Here is a 24,744-nt window from a genome sequence, read left to right as displayed (position 1 = left end):
TAGATTTCTTATTAAATCAATATTTACAATATTGACCTATGAAATATTCCCTGTTAATTTTATCTGGATGTCCTGAGAACACAGAAAGTGCATGGATAGAGTCAGAGAACTTAACTATTTTGGATCATATATGCTTAGGCAAAGACCTCATCTGTAAAGGCATTGGCAACATCTAAACACTAGATATCAGGGGAAAGGGGATGGGGGGGGGGGGTAGACCAGTGCACAGGTTGAGTTTAAATAAGGTATATGCAAATAACAATTTTCAAAAATCCACCAATAACGTCTTGTGATCGAGTACTATTTTGCTCAGACAGTTAAAGATGGTGGAGGTGCACCTTATCTACTTGAGCCAACCAGACACATTGTCTCATTATAGACAAAAATGTGCAAACATTTTGTTTGAAACATTTTATTGGCCTAGCTCTGGAAAACATCTTATATATTAAGTATAAGTTTATCGTTTGTATCAACTTTAAACAGGAGCTCCACATATATCATATTTAAGTGTGTATTATTCAGAATCACAAGTGTGGTTCTCATATTATCTGTGTGCTTAATAATAATTGTCTGTCTAGTAAATCTTTTTAGAGTTGTAATAATAAAAGTACATTTTTAATACACACATCGTACAGTACTACACTCTCTTCATATCTCTAGTTGTTGTACTAGCATTGACTGTAACTTAGGGGCGTCTCCAGAGTGTACTGTGGGAAGTTATTTGCCCCCCATCAATTTTCTTCTACTTATCCTTCATAATTGAGATTACGTTTACTAAATCTCCAAACAAAGAGTGCCCCAACAAAAAGACAGTCTTTCTTCTTCCTTTTGAAACATCTATACACTGAATTTGAATGACCCAGGCAGTGCAGTGCTTTATACATATTTTATCTTGTACTGTACTATTATGATTGTTAAATATTGCCTTTGTATGAAGCAGCTCTTCAAAGTTTGAGCACAGTGGATTATATTTTGTTATTTTCTGATGTCTAATTTGAGGATCTTGCTGATTGTCTCACGTATGTTCCATGTACTGAATTGTAACTAGCAACATTATATTGTAAACTGTACTGTTAAAATACTTATAAGCAGTGGCAGCTTCTATCTATAATTCATGGAGGTCTGCTTACCTTCATCAGTGTGATGTCACCGGGAAATATGGGAGCAGTGTTTGCAATGCTGAAATGTTCAACCTGTGTGCATGTGCAAGACCGCAATTGAGCACATCAACACAAATTAAAAAGTGTCTGTGGTGTCTAGGGACCGCATCGGCTATAGCCACCAGATGCCAGATAGCACTATGGATATAGCAGGGGAGTGGCTTCTTATTGGATGCTGTCTCTGGACTGGCAATCCCAGTGTACAAGAACCAAAGTAACCAGCAGTGATTAGCAAGGGACACTTCCCATGGGAAGACACTGCCAAGAAATATGTGACTTCTTTGGGGCTGCCTATAGGGCTTAATTTACTAAAATAATGTTTTACTGTTTTATTTAATTTAAAAATATATCAGCCATAGGATTCCATGCAATAAGTGGGCATGTCCATGTTTCCACACTGATCAAATCCTGTATCTACAGTTGCACTAATAGCTGTTGCTTAAGAACAAGATACAGCTCAGCTTTCGCCCACATTTGACTTGATACCAACAATTGCCAGGAAGGGGTTATCAGCCGGACTCCCTCTCATGATACATTTTTGGCTATAATTTCACATTGTTGTGTTGTACTTCACAAACTAAAAACACAACACATTTCAGCACTTTATTTCTTAGCTGAGTCTTCCTTATGGCATGTAGTTCAATTACAGAAATTGCAGTATGGACAGTTATTCACAATCTGCTTTGATAGCAAAAAGCAATTTTATAAACACTCTATGAAATCTAAAATGAAAAAAGAAAATCAAATATTTGTGTCTCTCCATTTTTTTCCCTTACCCAATAACAACATTAAATCTGAAAAATAAGATGGAAACATGAACTATTGCTTCAGCAAAATATTATTTTTAGAACATAATATACTGTGTTCATATATACACTGTGGGCATGTCAGGATGTTTAACTCAATAAAAGTAATATGGAGCAAGACATTGCAATGTGTGACAAAATAGTAGTATATTAAACCTGAAAACCGTAATGATACGACTCAACTATAAAAGCTGTTCCAAATAAATATATACTGTAAACTCATTGTTTAAAATAAATATCAAACATTGCTAATCTACCGAGGATACTAATAAAGATGTGCATTTAATTACATTTTATCTGAATGCAAGTAAGAAAAAAACCTAAAGAAATACTACAGAAGTGCTAATGAAATGAAATGATGATAATACAGGATACAGCTAAAAGTGCATGTTCCGCATCCAAGGGCATTTCAGGTAGGGGTGAACCTATTGTATGTGAAGCTTCCAAGGAAGTCCCCTCTTTCACACTGGTGCGTTTCCTCCATAGAATCTGCTCGGACAGTGTCTTCTACATATGCACTGATCTATGGAAAAATGGAGTGCAATTGTATCAGTGATAATCTATTCTGTAGGCAGTGAGAAGAGAGAGAGGTAAGTATTGTAAATAGATGCAAAGCCTATGTGCAATGAACACCCTCCACTCATTATGCGAGATGCGATCACTAGGTGCACATGCAATAGGTCGACCATCGAAAGATGACAGGTCTTAGGTCGACAACTGAAATAGATCGACATGGCTAAGGTTGACAGGGTTTGAAGGTCGACACAAGCATTAGGTGGACAATGGCAAGGTCAACAGTCAAAGGATTGACATGAGCTTTTAACATTTTTTTTGAGCTGACGTGCCGGTATTTCATGTCCACTACGGTGTATTGGGAGAATAAAATAGTGTGAGCCTCCGTGCCGAAAGAATAGTGAGTGCAGTGAGCCATGTGAGGGGATGTGGTACATTTGATGGTGTCCATGTTGACTATGTCAACATTCCGGACAACTTTTTTTCAAAAACGCATGTCGACCTTTTGACTATCGAACCTGCCACTGTCAACCTAATGCTTGTGTTGACCTTCCAACCCTGTCGACCATAGCCAGGTCGACCTATTCCAGGTGTAGTCCTAAGCCCTGTCAACCTTCAGTGGTCGATCAAATGCATGTCGACTCAATGACCCATACCCTATTATACTGTAAATACATCCATATCCCTTTCTCCAACCAAATATCAGCACATACAATACTGTACATTTCCAAGTTAGCACATGTTTGAAAGAATGTAGGTTAATATCAGTATATTATGCAAGAGACCCCTAGATCATAGACTGTCCATGCAGTTTTAGTTAAAGACACAAACACTCTGATCTTCCTTCCACTATGGCTGCATGATCCCATGCTTGTTATATTGGAAATTACCCCAGTGATTCTAGGACTGGGGAGATTTATGAAGAATTTACAACTTTATGGTATCTCTAATTTATGTATGTTTTGTGTATAGAGTCAACCCCCCTATTTTGTATGAAACTAACAACCCTACATTTTAATCCTACCCTTTTCCTTTTCCTTTTCTTTCCTTTCCATATTCTTAGAGTTCTTTTGGTGTTTTATTTCAACCAATCACAGAGGCTGTCATTTTAAAACAGGATGAGATCATATTTTATTTCCTTTTATTCTGTATTTTCATTTTATTTTTTTACTAAAGAAAAATTATAGGGATTTGATACTGTGAAATTATTTTAGAAGCTTTATTAACACTCCAATCGCCAGATAAAATTTAAATGTTTAGGCACTTAGAAAAATAAAAAGAGGTACCAGGTAATGTATATGTCAGCACCCGGAAAGGGGGGTGATCCATGCCCCCCACCCTCCCCCACACACACCCCTTGTCAGTATTGCTGCGTCAGGATTCCGGCGTTGGTATTTCAACCGTCAGGATTCCGACCGCCGGGATATCATACTAATCCCCTACAAGGATAGCATACACCAAGCAGACAATGGTGGGGAGTAAGGTTGCCTCATACTATAAGATATTATACAGATAAAGCAGTGAGGAGGAGTCTTTAAGTGTCTGTAGCTGTTATACTATGATGCAGAAGGTGCTCCACTCTTTGCAGTTACTGTCAGAGGATGGGAAATACACTGTCAAGTGGTTAAGTGACTCTACATACATATAGCCATAGGGGCCCCCAGAATTATGGGGGCCCCTAGAATGATGAGGCAAAGAGTAATTGTGGTGTGTGTAAGGATACTGATATTTGGATCTGTTTGGTTGCCCCTCTTCTATACAGTCTCTCACATGTAGACTCTCAATGTACCAAGTTCTACTCTACTTTGAACCCACACTCACCAGGTCAAGAGGCAGCTTACATGCAAAGAATTATCGGTACTTGTTTCCTAGCAAGGCGCCCACGATTTTAATCTTATTACATCATTTTGATTGCATCAATCGCATCCCATGCGACCGATCAAAACGATGATTTAATTGTACATGCACCCTGATGGGTGATTAGTATGTAATATGCACCCCCATTGTTAACGCCATCGCCACTATTAACGCCAACCCGAAGCGTGGCGAGCGCTTCGGATTGGCGCCCGCGTCGGTGTGGAGTTGATTTTATATAGTGTGGCGAGCGGACGCTGATAACTTCAAATGTATTCCACTGCGCTCGCCACACTATATAAGATCAACTCCACGCCGACGTTGATAGTGGGGGTATGAAAAGGTCAGAGGACGTGTACCGCTGCGCTCGCCACGCTTCGGGTTTGCGTTGATAGTGGGGGTGGCGTTAACAATGTAATCACCCATCAGGGTGCCTGTACAATTAGAAATCGCATCGCATTGCATGCCATTGTAATGGCATGCGATGCGAAACTAAAGTTGTACAGTGCGGCTCTTAGGACCCGAAAATCGGGTCCCATCGCATATCATCACATAACACTAATTAAGGTATGCGATGGTATGCGATGGGCATCGTGCTAGGAAACAAGTACCGAATTATCATAGTGCAAAGATCCTCTTGTTTTTGGTGACATGAGTGGAAGTACTAGTTCATCTTTGGCTGCCATGGGAGCCTGTGATTAGCTTAGTGCAGCAATCCTGATCAAAGCTCTGTGCAGCTGCCGGAATATTATTCATGATGACTGCAACCTTTTCAGGGGATTTCACTATCTTTTACATATAAGAGGAAAACCTCAAACGTCAGAGACACATTAGGGTGTGTGGAGAGAAGCAGTACGGTATATACAATGAAGGATGCAAGGTGATTGGTGTCAGGAGGAACTCACACATGCACCAATAGGAACAAGCCCACTCCTCCTTATGTTAGATCCATTGTTATAATATTGTCTATTATGATAGTGTAGCATAAAAAAAATTATATAAAAAAACTAACTACATATGCTTTAAGAGTAATCATATGAAATCTCTTTCAGAATTTAATGGAAGGTGTGTACCTGTGAGTTTTCTGTGTGGGCAATAGGTGAGGGAAAGGAGGATGAAGCTTAAAATGACCATACCCACATATTTATGTCAGATCTGGGTGGTTGGACCAAAAACCTGGTAAAATATCTAAATGACAGTTTTTGTCAGTTTTCCATCATTGTGAGGCAAATGGTCAACTGTCAATTAGCAGGGTTTTTTTTTACAACCAGCCAGATTGGACCATAAATCTGTAGATGTATGGCCATCTTATGTCACTGGTAATTCCTGATGCATATTTAGGATTTAGATGGATGTTACAACTGCACTGTGACCTTCAGTCATGACATGGCTACAAAGTTGGGCAACATTTCCTATTAAGTTGCCTTATACAGTATCGCATACCTCCCAACTACACGGAAACGTCACGGTTTTTGGGGACATTCCCACATCCTGCCCGGGGCCGCCATTGTCCTGCGGGGGGCAATTAGGAGTCCCCCCAGTCTGAAGAGAATAGATGCTGTGCGTATGCGAAAATTGGGTGCACGTGCGGCTTCACCATGCGAGTGCCCCAAACCTGTTTATGGAAAAGTTGGGAGGTATGGAATCGTTATAAATATTAACAGCAATTTACAGTACAGAAGAGTACCATATATAGAGGACTAATTATATGATAACACTAATTGAGGTATAAAGTATATAAAGTGGGAAATTAGTCAATTCTTGGAGAGTGATAAAATGGATGCATCCTCCATAGCACTCAATCAGTTTCTGTCATTTTACCAGCTGTGCTAGTAAAATGTATATGAGTAGATGGTTGCTAGGAGCAACTTCACTTTAGCTCTTCAAGATATTACTATATTCCACCCCAATAAATCATAGTTTAGTACATATATGTTGTTTTGTATATTTATTTATTTATTTAGTTTCTTATATGGTGCAGCAGATTCCATTGCGCTTTACAATTGTAAACAGAGAAAAAACAAACTGGGTAACAGCAGACAGACTTGGAGGTGAGAGGACCCTGCTGCAAGCTTACAATCCATAATTTTAATAACCTCTTAGATACATTATTACAGACACTGGAGATGGTTTAAGAAACAGAAGGAAGTCAGGGAAGGTGAAGTAAGCATAATGTATGAAACACAGACATTATTGATATCAGTACAGTTGTAATATAAAGCATAAGTTATCAGTAACAATAAATTCATGTTATATTAAGATATAGATATTTGAGCATTAAGACTTTTGAAATAAACTACATATTTAAAATATTTGTGCTTCATGTGCTGTACTGTATGGGGGGAAAGGGGGGTACTTTATCATGAATTTTAGAGTTTTAATGTAAATAAATATTTGTTGAAAAGCCTCTAAAACTTGGAAGTGAATTGTACTCCCCTATCTGAAATTATGTTTTCAGGAAAGCCATACATCCACCACGAACCAGATGGTATTGAATCCATGATAGAAAGGTAGTTCGGCAATAAAGTCCATGCAAAAGTATGTCAATTCATGATTAGCAGTTGGAAGAGGATACATGCTGTAGCAAAATCTTGTCTTGACACATTTACAGCTATAAAATGTTCCTGAGAATTAGGTAAAATGTTTTCTACACCCCTGCATGCCCTATAAAGCATGTACTGTATCATATACCCATTGGATTAATTTTGGATGAAGTTTAGGGGGGGATAAATTACTTTTCTACTTTATTAGTCAGAGAAAAGAAGAAATCAGGATTCAACATGGATCCAACCTTGAAAGAAACCTCCTTTTTGGTGGTACAGAATGTGCAAGACAACATATCAGCTATAATATTTTTGTTTCTTGTGATGACAAGATTAATATGGTTGAATAATAACAGTGTTCACCCTAAAAGCATGACAGAATTGAAAACCGGCATACGGAATTTTGAGGCTGATTCTGGATTATTTGTAGTGATTCAGCCCCTGCCTCGATTGTCAGGGTTTCTGCATGAGTACTTCTGCACTTGTGCAAACCCCGACTACAAACAGCTGTGGCAAGTTGCTCACTCGCTGGGCAGTTCACAGCAGGGAGGGAGGGTTGGGGCGGACAGGGCAGTCCATTGGAACATACACCATTTTATGTGCATCCCGATGAAAATGCGGGCAGGCTGATGCCTGACGAGGGCGGACAGCTGATGTCACTTGACGTCAGCTGCAGACTTATATTTGCAAAAACAGGAGACCATAACATGATTTATCCTGCTTTGGTGGCATGCAAGGGGGTGTGTCTTCGTTACACATCCCCTCACATGGTTTGCAAGGGGAAATTGCAGTGGGGGGATGGCTATTTGTGTGAGCGGCAGGCGGGATTACATGGCTCACTATGTAGCGAATTTCCATTGATTAGTGAGTCAATTAGAATCACACCTTTGTTCCTTCTACCAATGACCAGTCCCAACTCTAACCGAGGCATTCGCATCTAAAAAAAATCTGATCAGGTTTTGATTGCTATTATTGAGAAAACACATTCTCACTCTCAGTAGGCTAATCATATGACCTTATGATAAGAGATTAGATGAAAACAACTGCAATTGAATAATTCCTGCTTAATTGTTTGTAAAAGTTTACCAATCCCATTTATCACTGAATAACATTGTGGGGCAAGGCCAGGTGGCAATGGCAAAAAGCTTCTTAGGGTCAATCATTAGACTGTTACAAGAGATGAAATACTGTATCCAATGAATTCAGCCTTCTCCTTATTCTACTCCAATTGCAGTAGGTTTGGTTCACACACATGCTTTTATCCATTTGAATGCCAAGTGAATTTGTTGAAATTGGTGCAAAAATTGCCAATCTAACATTGTTGTTCATCATAATGACCTTTAATATCAACCTTATACAGGAACTGAAATCTGTTTTTACACTTCATTTTTTGTTTGAATTTATATCCCCAATGTGAGTGATGCTGGAATTTAAAGATGCTATTTGGCACATCTCTCACAGCGATGTTGACATTAAAATGGTTAATAAGAGATTCAATCTTTGTATTAAAGTTCCTCTTTGCTCCTAAATCCAAGATGGCAATCAGTGGTTCTGTAGACGTGTTCAACAGCAAGACACTACAGATAATATTTGTGAGAATGTACCTTCTTTTGGGGTGTATTAAATTGAGCCTTAATTAAGTAGGCTTTCTTGTTTCCTGAATGCTTGGGAAAATTGGTAAGAAGTTGCCTGGCTGAACATTCTTTCCCACTCCTCATGTAACAGACAAGTTCTCAATTTGCAAGAACTAGTAATCCAATCTGTTGTCGCATCTAATCTGTTTCTTTTAATAAAATGTCTCCCTAAGGCAAAGATTCACATTCATGGAGAGAGATATTAAAACCCACAAGCAGATTCCTGGATGCTAACTAGTCTTCACTTGAGCTGAACATCCCCTACCAGAAGTTAAAAACAGTGACCTTGTTATTCTAGTGGATCTCAGAAGGTATAGTCCTGAACTGTAAAGCACATTTGCCCTCCTCTTTTAGGTGAAAAATTGTGGATGCTATAGACATCACTCATCTGAGCTCATCAAAAACCTTAAGGCATCAAGGAAGTTCACACATTCACCAGAGGATAATAATAATAATAATAATTTTAGTTATATATCGAGGTGCAGGAACACTTAAGTACAGAAAAGCTTTTCATAAACAATTCTTAAGGGAATTAAGAAAAGTTTTGAGTAAATAGGAAAATCTTGAGTCTGTTTTGAAGTTTTCTAGAGTGGGGGCATCTCGAAGTGTGCGGGTAAGTGAGTTCCATAGAGTTGCAGCTATATAGCTAAAAGCTGGACCGCCAGATGTATTATAGGAAATTATAGGTACTGCTAAAAGTCCATCTACAGATCACAGTAATTGGGTGGGACAGTATGGAATGAGACGCTGCTTCAGGTACCTTGGGCCTTGGTCATATAGGGCTTTCAAAACTCAGTAAGTAATCTTGAAATTATTTGCCATATTATGGGCAGCCAGTGAAGGGAGTAGATAATGGGAGTTATGTGGCTCGAATGGGGCTGTTTGGTTAACAGCCTGGCAGCTGTGTTTTCTACTAGCTGGAATCAGTGCAGTTATTTTGCTGAGAGACCAAGGTAGAGGGTATTACAGTAATCCAATCAAGATGATACAAATGCATGTATGACATTTGGCAAATCTTCAGAGGGAATTAAGTGTTTGATTCTAGCTATGTTCCTCAGATGAAATAATGAGGATGAATAAGGATCTTGTGTTGCAGAGTCTAATGTACAGTATTGTGGCCTATTATTATTATTAATACTACTATAACCTTTTATTGATAAGGTGCCACTTGTGATTCACAGATAACAGAGAACACAGGTACCAATTAGCACTACAATTCTCAATACACAGTATAGCCTTAGATGTTCATGAGGCAAAGCAGTTGTCTGCATACAACCAGGGGTGGGTTGTCACTGGTAGAGATGAACAATTTCCAGTGAGAAAAACTGTGGTTATAGATGTTAGATGAACAGTAGAGAGATATAATTGATGTGTGATAGAAGAGGGCTGTGAGAACAGGAAAAAGGAATCCCTTTCCAAAGAGTTTAAAATCCAGGGGGAGACAGACAGGTGACATGATGCTAAGGTTCCTAATGTATTTGGTTGGTGAACACTGGAGAAACTGAAGGCACACCAAGGCAGACATTCCTCTTTCCCTGCATGATGTAAGGGAGGTAATCACACCCGCACCCCCACCGCCCCATTGTAGTGGTGACCAGTGCCCTCTGCAGAATGTGCTGCTCATACATTTTTAAATGAGGGGGGAGTAGCCACACCCTCCCACATTGGCTACAACTCCTCTCATTACCAAGGCCTGACAGAGCTGTTGGCGCCCATTAGCCTTAATCAGTGCATCAATGGGAATGATGCAATTGCATAGATATGTCAAAATTTGAATAAAGGGAAATGTGAATTTTTTTCTAATAGAAGACGTTATGGTAGACTTACCTTTGTGAACTCTCTTCAAGGTGCATGGTTCCCACAGGGATAACATTGGGGTTGTAGGCAAATCCAGAGGACCGGGCACCAATCAGCTAGGTTCTTGGGACTCTCAGGATGAACGCCTCCTCTCCCATATAAAACAGGAAAAATTTCATAAACGCACTGGAAACAATGTATATATATATATATATATATATATATATATATATATATATATATATATATATACATATACATATATACAGAAAAAAGTCTCATGTAAGACAAAAGCACTCTCCACTAATTAAAGATCAGGGCCATGATCCTGTGGATATTCCCTGCTGTCTTTTTCTTTGAACTTGGTGACCACCTTACTTTGCTGCTGGACTTGACAGACTCCTTGACAAAGGTCACGGTTAGTGACCGAAACGTTGGAGCATACAGCTCAGGATAATGTTTATTGTTGTGGCTGGTTTTTGATTCATCAGGAGTTTTTCCCTGATCTTTAATTAGTGGAGAGTGCTTTTGTCTTACCTCACGGTGAGACTTTTTTCTGTACATGTTGGTTACAGGCTAAGAACCTGTATTCCATTAAGGCACCCCACCCATTGACTTTCTGATGCAAGTGTGAGTGCAGGCTTTGTGGATCTGTATATATATATATATATATATATATATATAGTCCTTGTGGTGGGACCGGCACTCCAGTCCTATAGCCTCAGCTGCCGAGGTGCTTATCCAAATAGTATAATGTATGGGCAAGATAAAAAAAGCACTCCCTCGGTCTTTGAATCAATAACCAGCCAGACACACTGAATGGAAGGTGCTAACGTTTCGGGGTTTGACCCCCTTTATCAAAGCAAAAAGCGTGCATAAAGACAATAGGTGTACAAGCTTACCTATATAGTGAAATAAGGGGTCCTCCCTTCCCGGGTGTACGCCATGCATTGGCCGCTCGCAGCCCGAGCCGCCGTGCTGTCCTGACCCGGAAGTCGGCGCCTGTCAGCTCTACGTCATTTTCGTCCTTTCATGCCTCCCGGCCGGCTCTTGCTGTGATTTGTCCACCGCATGCAGCACGTCCCGTTGCTAGGGAACCCTGTGAAACAACAACATAACGTGAGATACAATGTAAGTGTGACAAGAACTGTATCAATTGTATACTGTATAAGGGCTGCACATAATGCAGTGTGAATAGATATAACATGAAAATACTACACAGTGTATATGATTATGAAAAAAAGTGCATAATATCACGCAGCTACTTGGGGAGAGACATGGGTTACACATTATATAAACATGTTGAACGTCAGTTGTTTATTCAATCCGCGGGGACTGACAGTGTCTAATCTGTATATCCACTTAGTCTCTACTTGGAGAAGTTTTCTCCCTCGGTCGCCTCCTCGTAAGTCTGCTGGAATGTGATCTATGATCATGTATTTTAGTGACGCTAGGCTATGTTTTGCCTGGTTATTGATTCAAGTGGAAGACCGAGGGAGTGCTTTTTCTATCTTGCCTATATATATATATATATATATATATATATATATATATATATATATATAACGTGGGCTGGTAGGGCGGCACTCGAGGGTCCTGGTATGAAAGAATGGGAGTCCAAACTGTGGGTTCCTTATCGACGTTTCAGTCGGCTAAGACTTTTATCAAGAATAAGATAGCATACGTATGCTATCCTGTTCTTGATAAAAGTCTTAGCGACTGAAACGTTGATAAGGGACCCACAGTTTGAGTTTGGACTCCCATTCTTTCATACCAGGACCCTCGAGTGCCGCCCTACCAGCCCACGTTTGTATTTTGGTATTCTATACCTTGGAGGGCACCGGGGCAAGTATCTTTTGGCAACCAGCGGAGTGCCGGCCTCATTCACCTGCATGCTATATAATATATATATATATATATATATATATATATATATAAAATGGAGAAGGCCTGGCACTCCCGCAGCTGGGTCCGAATACCCCGGTGCCTTCCAGGACAGGTAGGTAGAGGAATGGAAGAGGCGGCACTCAAATGGGATTTTTCAAAAGTGTATTTGTGGCAAAAAATAGGACCAACGTTTCGGGGTCTTAATCACCCCTTTGTCAAGGTGCAAGTGGAAATCAAACAAACATAGTGCTGTGCTTACCTTAAATAACAAGGATAGTGTCAGTGAGCCAGTCACAGCATGCAGTCAGTGGGTGGGAGCCGGGAAACCGGAAGTGAGTGTCTTAGAGAAGCCAGGTGTGTAAAACTGACCAGTTTCCTGTCTGTGGAACTCTCAATGGAACTCAAGCCAGCTGGTTGTTATGGCAACCCCTCTGCAACGTCTACCTCGGCTACAGTATGTCTCAGGCTACTCACACACCTGCTGTTAGCTGATTTCTGGCAAAAAATTTTAAACAACAAAATCAGTGCTCAGTACACATCTATCAACAGTATAATAACATATCAGGTTAAAAATGTGTGTATTAAGATGCGCAAACACGCAATATTAGACCACCTATCTGATGGATTAGAAGTGTTTGTGACTAAGAATATGAGTAAAAAGTTCAATGTGTCTGTGAACTAGATAAAAGGAGGTGGAAGTCAGGTATATACTGGCCACTGCTCACAGGAGTCCCTATTATGGGAATACTATCGGTGTGAGTGCGTTCACATATGTGAAGAATGCATCAGAGACCAACGGAATGAGGGCTATGTCGTCTTTACTGCATGTCGACCTTTGTGTTGACTAGTGTCAGAAATGCATAGCTAATGTATAATTGGGTCAGATATGAAATAGCCAAAGGGTCTCTGTGGCATAATGTGTTCACACGCATCAAAACTCAAAACATAACTAGGAAATTAAGGCAAGAATGAAAAAGTTTTAAAGGGACAGTAAGATCAAGTCAGAGAGGAAGCAAAAAGCACACATGAGCCCTATCCACAAATAGGGTGAGTCTACTTTGGGTCATACAGACTCAAGAATGGAAATTATATAAAATGTTGGAACTCAAACATAATGAAAAATTTAAAGGGACAGTAAGAGTAGCCGGAGAAGAAGCAAAAAGCACACTGGATCCCTGCTCGGGTGAAATTAGGCTGAGATGCCAGCCTGATTGGATCTAATTCGGAAGATATAAAGGGATAGCGAGAGTTGAAGCGGAGAAGAAAATAAAGCACACAATATGGGAATATTCCCAACAGGGAGGCCCCCAAGGGAGCACTATAACTATATGACTATTAAGAAGAAATGTTTTAAAGGGACAGTAAGAAAGAGCGGAGAGGAAGAAAAAGCACACAATATATATATATATATAGGACTGTAAGTCCATCACTCAGAGGAAAATCCCCAGGGACAGTTTGTCATTCAGTCCATTTGGTTTAGTACTGTTGAGTTTGTGGATCCAAGTGGATTCTCTCCTCAAGAGGATCCCTCCTCTGTCGCCTCTTCTCAGGGAATCCGGAATGTGGTCGATGACCATATGTCTCAAATCGGATAGTCTATGCTGTTTCAGGGCAAAATGTTTTGCCACTGGTTGGTCGTTGTCTGCACCTGAGAGGGCTTTGCCGATGGCAGACCTATGTAAAGCCATCCTCGTGCGTAGGGACCTCACCGTCTTACCCACATATAATAAATTGCACGGGCACGTTATCACATAGACCACATGTGTGGTGGTGCATGTGACAACGTGTTTGATGGGGAACTTCCTTCCGTCAACTGGGTGGATAAAGTCTGTGCCGGTTATCATGTGTTGACAGGTTGTGCAATTCACACATTTGTAACATCCATTAGGACGTTTGAGGAAGTTGCTCTTGCTGGTTTTCAACTCATTGGCAAAGCCGGTGATGTCATTGTGTACAATTCTGTCACTGATATTTCTCCCTCTCGTGTGGCAAATGAGTGGATTTTTGTCCTTGAGGCCTGGTAGGCTTGGGTCTGTCCTGATGATTGGCCACAATGCTCGGGAAGCCCTGGGAAGTACATAGCTGGACGTATTGTATCGGGTGACAAACGGTAGGGCTGTATCCAATCTCTTTGTTTTCTCCGGAGTCATAGATTTTACTTGTAAAAGTTGTTCCCTTGGGATTTTTAGGATCTCTTCTTTTTGCGTGTGTAGCAAGTCATTTCTGTAACCCCTGTCTTCAAACCTCGTGATCATTTTGTCCAATACCTCAGGTAATTGTAAACAGTCACTTACGATGCGTGCTGCCCTCAGCATTTGTGATTTCGGGAGGGCTTTTTTTAAAGCCATTGGGTGGAAACTATTGGCCTTTAACACGTTGTTCTTGTCGGTTGGTTTGACATACAACCCTGTGTGTATTTTGCCGTCTCTGAGGTGTATCTGGACATCCAAATAGCTTATTGTCTGTTCAGAAGATTGAAAGGTGAACTTGATGGGTGAGTTTCTCAAGTTGATGCAATTCATGGAAGCCACAAATTCTTCCTCACTCCCGTGCCAGAGCATGAATAAATCATCTATGTAGCGTGTTAGCATGATGATCTTATCCTTTACGTCAGGATTATCGAAAAACATTGCTTGGGTCTCTTTAAACATGTAGATGTTTGCAAACGATGGTGATACATTGCTGCCCATCGAGCAGCCGGAAAGCTGTTTGAAGAACTTTCCGTCGAAGAGGAAATAGTTATTAGTGAGGGTCAGTCTCAGTAAGTCCATAAATAAATCATGGTTGAGCGTATCCATCCCTGTAGCTGCCAGAAAATCTTTCATGGTGTTTAGCCCCTCTTCGTGCGGGATGCACGTATATAGGCTGTTCACATCCATCACACACAGCCGTGCATTCGATGGTACATCCTGGACTTGTGCCAACCTGTTCAAGAAATCGGTAGTATCTTGGATGTAAGTGGGTTGCACTTTAATGATGGGTTGTAATATGCTGTCCAAGAATTGGGATACAGGTTGGAAAATAGAATTTTGGGCCGAAATGATGGGGCGTCCTGGGGGGTCTGTGATGTTTTTATGAATTTTGGGCAGTGTGAAAAATATTGGTACTGATGGATATTTCTGTGTTAAAGCTTGCTGTAGTTTCTCCGAGATCTGACCCTGCTGGTGTGCTCGTAGTAAAACACGGTCCAGTTCGGATTTGTATGTATCTGTGGGATCGCTTGCAAGACGCTCATAGACAGATGAATCCTCAAGTTGTCTATTACACTCTGTTGTATATGCTACTAGGTCTTGAATTACAAGACCACCGCCCTTATCTGCAGCCCTGAACACTACATCACGATATTGGCTCAATTGTTGTAGGGCTTGTTGTTCTTTTCTGCTCATATTGTTATGGATGGGATGTGGGGCATTGGCGAACTTCGAGACAGACGTGTCTAGCAATCGGGAGTAGGTAGCAATGGAGGAATTGGTCGACTGTGGGTCGAAGGTAGACTTAGTTCTTGATTTGATAAATAGATTGTGCGGTTCCACCTCAGCGGTGGCAACCTTGTTCTGAAAGAACTCTTTGAGCTTAAGATTCCTGGTGTGGCGGTGCATATCTACTTTCCATGTGAGTTCATCAAACTGAGTGGTGGGAATAAAAAACAATTTCATAAGAAATACATTATCAGAAAATATAAAGTAAAAACAATTAATTATATCTGAACCAATACAACATCCAGAAATAATTATTGGATAGAGATCCGCTTATGAAGACATAGCTGACACAACGAGATATAAATAGCAATCCGTTTTTTTGGGGACTTCGGAAGCCCGGGCTCCAGGTTGGAGCTGAGGTGGTAAAGGTCTTTCAAGTCTTAAGTCTTTTTGCAGGTAAAATGTGGGGGTCCTCCTGTACTCCAGAGAAGGAAGGTTGCTCAGTGTGGAAATATTTAGCAAATATGCGTTTCCCTGCCTCCGTAGGGGCTCAGCGGCTTCCTCAGATAATGAGCTCATTGCTCATTATCTGAGCTCATTCCCTATGGGAACCATGAACCTCTAAGAAAGAGAGTTAACAAAGGTAAGTCTACCATAACTCTCGTTTTCTTTTTTGGGATTCATGATCCCACAGGGATAACATCGGGGATGTCCCAAAACAATACTCACAAGGGGATACTTGCCTAAGGAACCAGAAGAATCTGGCAACAAGAGGAGGCATCGTGAGAGGCATACATATCAAAGGCATAGAACCTAATGAATGTGTAGATAGAAGACCACATTTGACGCTTTGCACAATTGATCCCTGGACACCTATGTTCCCTGGTGTGCCGCCTATGATGGTCCAACAGATCTGGTAGAATGTGCAGTAATAGAAGCAGGTATTGAAAGTTTAGCTTGTTTGTAAGCCTGCTTAATTACATGTTGTATCCAGTGAGTCAAAGTTTGTTTGCTGGCTGGCCAACCACATTTGGGAAATCCATAAAAGACAAGCAATGCTTCAGATTTTCTTATTGAAACAGTATGTTCCACATAGAGTTTTCACACTCAAACCACTCTAGGGAATGTTCCATTGGAGATGAATCTCTAGAATTGAAAGCAGGAACCACAATTTCCTGCTTCATATGGAACTTGGAGACAACATTGGGTAGGTTTGTAGGTCTCGTTCTAAGGACAGACCTGTCCATGTGGAAAATAAGAAAAGGAGACCAACATGAAAGTGCACTATGGTCAGACACACGTCTGGCTGACACTATGGCAGGCGAAAATACTGTTTTTGCAGAGAGCCATTTCAAATCCACCATTTTTAAGGCTTCAAACGGGTTTATCCCTAAAGCCTCCAGAACCACCGATGAATCCCACAGGGCCGTTGGAGGAACATAAGGAGGCTGAATATGTATAACTCCTTGAAAGAAAAGTATGTTTTGTATATCAGCTAAACAAGCTATTTATCTTTGAAACCATATTTTAAGGGCTGATATATGAACCTTAAGACAGGCCAATCTTAGAACGAGATCCAAGCCTCTTTGGAGAAAAGCAAGTATTCTTGCTGAAGCAGGTTTTTGGGCTTTATTTATAGTTTGAACTATGCTGTCTAAAAACCTTTTTTTCCTTAAGGATGGCATATTCAAGCACCATGCCAGAAAAGACAGATGCTGCAGTTCTGGATGCAGACAAGGACCTTGGCTGGCAAGGTCCGGCCTGAGAAGTAATAAAAGTGGCTGGTCCATGATGAAGGTTGAGAAACCAATTAAGTCTGGGCTAGGCAGGGGCCCCTAATATGAGGTTTCCGCCTTCCTGTTTGAATTTCTGAAGTACTTGTGGAAGCATGGAAACTGGAGGTAATATTGTATGTAAGGAAGATGAAACTTCCACGGTATTGACAGTCCATCTGTGAATGATGCTTGAGGATCTTGGGACCATGACCCATAAGCAGCTATCTGGATGATCTCCGACCAAGTTGAAGATTCCAGCAATAAAAACTGCCGACAACGCTGGGACGTGTTGTTCAGCCCAAGTCAATATTTATGATACCTCCCTCATGGCTTTGACACTGTGGGGGAAATTTACTAAAATGTGTATTCTACTCCACATGTGATGTTGCTATGGGCAGCCAATCCGAATCTACTTCTTATTTATTTAGCATCCTCTAGAAGATAGTAGACTGGATCTGATTGGCGGCCCATAGCAACATCACATGTGAAGTGAAAACACATCAGTAAATTTACCCCTGTGAGTGCAGCCTTGGTGGTTTATATGAGCCACTGTTGTGGCATTGTCTGACTGTACCTGTAACAGCCAGCCCTGGAGAAAGTCCTGTGATTGCTGTAGTGCATTGTAGACTGCCCGCAGTTTCAAAATATTGATGGATAATTGAGCTTCTGCCCAAGTCCATTTTCCTTGTAAGAATCAGGATTCTACTACGGCACCCCAGCCTCAATGGCTTGCGTCTGTAGTTAGAAGAACCAAGTTTTTGATCCAAAATGGCCATCCTTGATTTAGATGATGAGCATTTAACCATCATGTCAAAGATAACCGCACTACTGGAGACAGAGTCATGAATTGTGACCTGATCTGATGCGGCTAGCCATCCCACCTGAGTAGAATCAGACTCTGTAGCAGGAGAGAGTGATATTGCATCCATTAGACCATGTCGAACATCGACACCATAAGGCCTAGAATTTGCATCACTCGATGAATTGAGACCCTGGGGTGCCGAAGGAACAGATGTATTTTCATCTGCAAGTTCTGACACTTGTCTTGTGTCAGAAACAGGCGTTGTGCACTGGAATCCAGTATTGCACCAAGATGCAACATCCCCCATAATGGGACCATGGAGGATTTTTCCCAGTTGAGGATCCACCCATGTTGTTGAAGGAGTGTCAATGTTGTTTGTAAGTGTTCGGACAACAGTTAAGGGAGCACGCATATGCCTTGACGGTGAAGATGTGCTGCCATAACCAACAAGTTTCCTGGTTCCATTGCCAATGTTATAGTCTGCAATGTTTCCATCCTGAACCTGGGCACCTTTACAAAGAGTGATTTCAGATTCAGTATGGGCGTGTACATTCTGTTTGGACCAAAATAGGGGGAATAATATCCTAGACCCCTCTGGTGCTAAGGAACAGGCTCTATCACTTCGGACTGTAGCAGTGATTGTAATATCACCTTGAGATAGTATGCCTTGTGAGTGGTGAGGGCACTTTTTGAAAGACACCTAGTACCCCTGGGACGGCTCCCCGACAGTCGGGATTCCGACAGTCAGTACTCCGATGTCGGAGTCCCGACTGCTCCCTCGTGGGGGTCCATGACCCCCATAGAGGGAGAATAAAATAGGTGGCGAGCGCAGCGAGCCACCGCGCCCGCAGCGTGGCAAGTGCAGTGAGCCCGCAAGGGGCTTCATTGCGCTCCCCACGCTGTGCAGTCGAGATTCCGACGTCGGAGTACTGACTGTTGGAATCCTGACTGTTGGGGTATTATAACACACCCCTTCCCACACCTAAGCATTGGTAGTGGTACTGATCCACTCCTGTGCAAAGTGCAGACATCGGCCTCCCATCCTGGAATCCCCCAGAGGGAGGCCTGTCCCATCATGTGGCAGGCTTGTCAGGCTTCACTGAGGGGTGCCTAGTAACCCAGGACTGCTTAGGCTTGGTGGATTTAAGTGCGCCATAGTTACGGGGAAAACTCTAGCTTCCCCTTGAGGACAAAATGACCAAAAGGCCAAAAGACTTAGGCCTGTATGGAAGGGCTGAAGGTACAGTAAACCAGCAATTTTGTCAGCCGCTAAGGAGACCACAATTTTATTGAGCTCCGCTCCAACTAGTGCATCCCCTTTAAAAGGTAACATTTCTAATTTCCTTTAGGATTCCAAATCAGCTTTCCATGGTTGCAGCCAGAGCATGCGATGAGCCAGCACTGAGTTTGCTGAGGGCCTAGTAGCAAGCACACCTGCATCAGCAAAAGCCTCATTAATGTAGAAAGCAGCCTGTCTAATATGAGAGAGGCACAGTTTACAATCCGCTGAGGCATCTGCTGGCAACTCCTCCTGTATTATTTTGAGCCATGGTACCACAGCTTTAGCGGCCCAAGCAGCAGCCACAGTGGGCCTATGTATAGCCCCTGTGTGTAAGTAAATAGACTCAATAGACTGTCCCATTCATCTAAAAGTCTTTTAAAGAAAAAGCCATGGTAATTGGGAGTACAGAAGGTTTCACCAGATGACTAACATGATAGTCAGTTGGGGGAGGAGTCTGCCATAATTTTTAGGACAAAAAAGAAGAAAATGTATTAAAGAAGGGTTTGAAGTTTGCCCCGACAAGCAGAATGGATCCTTTTGAAACATATGTGGATCTTCAACGTTTCATAAGGAAACTAACCCTAAAAAAATTATTTGATGATAAAATTGAGGATGATGAAATCGAGAAAGGAACCATATTTAAACCGAAATCGATATTCTACCCCACATTTAAGAAGGGATGTTTTATTGAAACCTTCGAAAAATTGGTTAAAGAAGATCTTGAAAATGTAGGGGAAAAGAAATCGAAGGGACCCAGAATATCAAACTTAACAAAGAAAGAGAGAGATGCACTAAAAGCATTGAATGATAATCCAGCTATTATAATCAAGCCAGCCGATAAGGGGGGCGGTGTGGTCGTACAAAATATAGAAGACTACAAGGAAGAAATTCAGAAACAATTGGCAGATACGAGGACATATAAGAAATTGAGGGGGAATCCCATGGAGACTATTACGAATAAACTCAGTAATTTCCTGTCAAAGTACAAAAAGAAAGGTGTGATTAGTGAAAAAGAAAGAAAATACATGATGATTCTGAAACCATCGATACCAGTGATATATACCCTGCCGAAAATTCATAAAAACCAGAGTAAACCACCAGGTAGGCCCATTGTGGCAGGCACAGAATCAATTACATCTAACCTGTCACACTATATTAATTTTATCCTACAACCCATAGTGAAGAAAACTCGTTCATACACAAGGGATTCGGTGTATGTTATGAAAAAATTAGAGACCATCAAATGGGAGGCAGAGTATACACTAGTCACAGCGGATGTGACTTCACTGTACACTATTATTAATCGTCAGCAGGGAGTGGCAGCTACATCACATCATCTAAATAAAGATGGAAGCCAACAAATTGAAATTCGTACTGGAGGGGATCGAACTGATTTTGCGAAACAATTTCTTTTGGTTCGAGGACACCTTTTTTCTACAAATTGAAGGAACTGCTATGGGCACCAGGTTCGCCCCAAGTTATGCTAACTTATTCATGTCCCAATGGGAAGAATCATCTGTATATGAGGGGCATGAATATGGGGCGAACCTGGTGCTATGGACTAGATATATCGACGATATATTGTTCATATGGAAGGGAGAAGAAGCAGTTCCAGAGTCATTCTGTACACATCTGAACAATAACGATCAAAACATTTTACTTTCATTCCAAACCAGCAAACAATCTGTAAATTTCCTGGATCTAACAATTTTTATTGATGATGGCAAGATTTGCACCAAAACATACTGCAAACCTACTGACTGCAACTCTTATATACAAGCCGACAGCAACCATCACCCTAATTGGCTCAGGTCAATTCAATCGGGCCAATTCCATCGGGCCCGTAGGAATTGTACTAGAGTTGAGGACTATAAGGAACAAGGAGTCATCCTCACAGAACAATTTGTGGGGAAGGGGTACAATAGAAAAATAATAGAAAAAACCTGCAATCAGTTTGAAGAGAAAAACCGAGATGAGTTACTTAAAATTGATCCATCAGAACCAGGCAAAAAGGAATATTTCGGAATACCATTCATTACTCAATTCAATGGACAACATCGCGATATAGAAAAAATAATAAAAAGGCATTGGAATGTACTTTTAAAGGATCCCATCATGAAAAAGCATCTGAAACCTGAACCAAAATTTATATACAGGAAAGCCAGAAATGTGAGAAATATGGTGGTGAAAAGTACCATCAACAAACCAACAAAGCAGGAAGTGAAGTCGACTGGTTTTTACAGATGTGGCTCGTGCATGATGTGTAGGAATTGCAAAAGCAAAAATTCAGTGATCAGAGAATATACATCAACACACAAGGGAACCACTCATCCAATAAAGGATTTCATCACGTGCGATAGTAAAAATGTTATCTACCTCCTGACCTGCTCCTGCTCAAAGCAATACATAGGCAAAACTAGTAGGAAACTAAAGGAACGAATGGGTGAACATCTTCGAAACATCCGTAAAGGTCTTTTGACCAGTAATGTATCTGCCCACTTCAAAGACCAACATGAATGCAGAACTGATCAATTAATATCTTTCTGTGGCATAAGAAAAATAATTGGGAGCTGGAGAAAAGATATTATAGAAGAATCCCTAGCTAAAACAGAAATGCGCGCCATCTTTAATCTAGGGACTTTGCACCCAGATGGATTAAACATGGATTTTGAAACCAAGTGGTTCCTTTGACCTCTCCCTGTTAAAAATATTAAAGATATTGCAGTAGTTTTTAATATTTTAATGTCCTATATGTATTGTTTATATGAAAAAACATCTTTTTTATCCCCCACTATAAGATTTTATTATTATTAGTGCCCGCTAGACTAGCCTATTAGGGTCCTTAATGCCTTTGAAAACATGTCTCTTTTAGATGATTTTACATATAGCACAATATTTTTAGATTGATTTTTTATAAGGTTTTTAATCCATATGCACTTTAGGATTTATATTACGATTTTTTTAGGTAGATATATGTAATTTATTAAGTAATATGCACCACGTATCTCTAGCACTTCCGGGTTGCGGTGTATTCCATTGATCACCGGGACCTAGGGGAACAGGTACTTCCGCCTGTATGCGTTCCATTCAATTAGGTGGAACGCACCCATTAGGATATAGGTCCCATCCCATTTAGGGAAGCAACAGCGTGTAAAAGCAGGTGACCGCCACCATCATCACACATCTGGGATGACGCGTATGCGGGCCACGGACGCACTTTCGGGGGAAGTATGCATTCCACCGTGTATTTGATAGAGGCAACAGCATATAACAGCAGGTGACCGCTACCGTCATCTCACATCCGGGATGACGCGTATGCGGGTCACAGACACACTTCCGGCGGAAGCGTGCGTTCCACCGCGTACTTTAAGGTGGTTTTTAAGTTCATTATCGGGACCATAGATAGGGCTTTGCCCAAAAATAGGCAAGAGGCCGCCTTACTAAGTAACCCCCTAACGCCAACGAATATATATGTGTGGCTATTGTGGCTTTCTATATGATTTTTTTATACTTCCGTTTTTCGTAGCTGGAAACCCTCCCATGGGAAGGGGAGGGGTATTATGAAGGGTATATAAACCCTACTGTTCATCCAGACTCTCACATCCTAAAGAAGGCCTGGCAAGGTTGAAACGCGTTGGTGGAGAGTCTGGGACATATCTGGAGACCTGTACTGCTGCATGCACCTTACTTCTATTTCAGGGGTATCAGTCCAGACCTGATCCCCTGAACAAAGTTAAGTGTTTATTTTTCATCTGTACTGTGCAGTTTTGTACGGGCCCATTGTGATCCATATTTTAATTGTCCTTTCAAATAAATTGGTTATCCGTATTATATCGGTATTTTTTACCTTTTCTTTTGATATATATTATTGACATAAGAAAAGGAATTTGAATCAGAAGGAGATCACAGTAAAGAAACCGAGATAGGATTGAAGTCACGCCGTGTTGTGTAAGTGGGGTACGTCCCCGGTCTTATCCTCTTTTACCTGCACCAGGTGGAGATTTATTCAGATCTTGGGGAAGCAGAGGAACCGATAGGAAAAAGGCCTTACCTATAGGCAGGAAAAGAAACCTTTATGTGAGGAGCACATCTCTATCTTGGTGTGAGTAGGGTACGCAACCCTTCTGGATTTATAAAAAAAAAAAAAAAAAAATTCCACTTCTATCTAGGGTTGCGGTTACAAAACAATCCATTAACAGTTCTAGAACATACTACACTATATTCCTTTTTTTGCTTTTCTTTCATACTCCCGCCACGGAGAGAGGAAAAGGGAAGGAAAGGAGAAAGAAAGTAAAGAAAGAAGAAAAGAAATCTCTTGGAACAGGATTATATTATCCGCCAAGGACTATCGTTTAGATACCATCACTAGTTTGTGAGCGCGGTGTGCGACAGGGGAAACCATTCTTTGTATCCCATAATTTTTAGTCTTCTGGTGGAAGAGGGAATCTAGAAATCAATTTCTTTTATATAGGAGACTTTTACCCAATATTTTCCACTGATCTGTTCTGATTTCTATCAGATAGTCAGAATGTGGAATTTGAGTCTTAATGACCTTTTGTTTTTTGAAAACATCGGTCTGCTTTTCAACTGGTGCAATTCTTCGTCTTCAGACAACATCACCAGTTTAAAAGCATCAATTAGGGCTGGCATATCAACTACTATTTGAGATTATATTTTGGCTACGTCATAATCAGCTATATCGAGGTTAGAGCCTTCATGGCTGACCTTGACACTCCAGATATTGTTGAACTACACATCCCAGCATGCTCTGCTACAGTTTTGCTGTTTTGCCATGCTAAAACTGATGCAGGGCATGCTGGGATCTGTAGTTCAACAACAGCTGGAGTGTCAAGGTTAGCCATCCCTGGGTTAGTGTCATCCTCTTCATCAGCCTCCTCAGATGTCTCAAGTGTATCAGACACTAGAGTGGTCTACGTAGACCACTAGAGTGACTAGCCACTAGAGTGGTCTAGGTAGACCTAGGTAGTGGTCACCTACTAGCCTTACTAGGTAGCAATTTCTGCATTGTTGTAGACAATGTGTCAACCCAGAGTGGCAGTGGCTATACTATAGTTGGAATAACCTGCATAGCAGGATCTAGAGGAGTATGATGGCATTCCACTAAAGTCCCTAGGAGCTGTTGAAAAGCAGCAAAGGGAGGCTCCTGTACAACTTCAGGAGAAGAGGGCTGACCAGGAGGAATGCAACAGCTTATATATAAACCATCCTGAACAAAATTCTGTTCAGCCAGGGCTGCAGCACAAGACCTACA

The sequence above is a fragment of the Crinia signifera genome, chromosome 1 (genome assembly GCF_055691185.1).
Source record: "Crinia signifera chromosome 1, ASM5569118v1, whole genome shotgun sequence".
Taxonomy (NCBI): Eukaryota; Metazoa; Chordata; class Amphibia; order Anura; family Myobatrachidae; genus Crinia; species Crinia signifera.
This window is presented reverse-complemented; position numbering follows the sequence as displayed.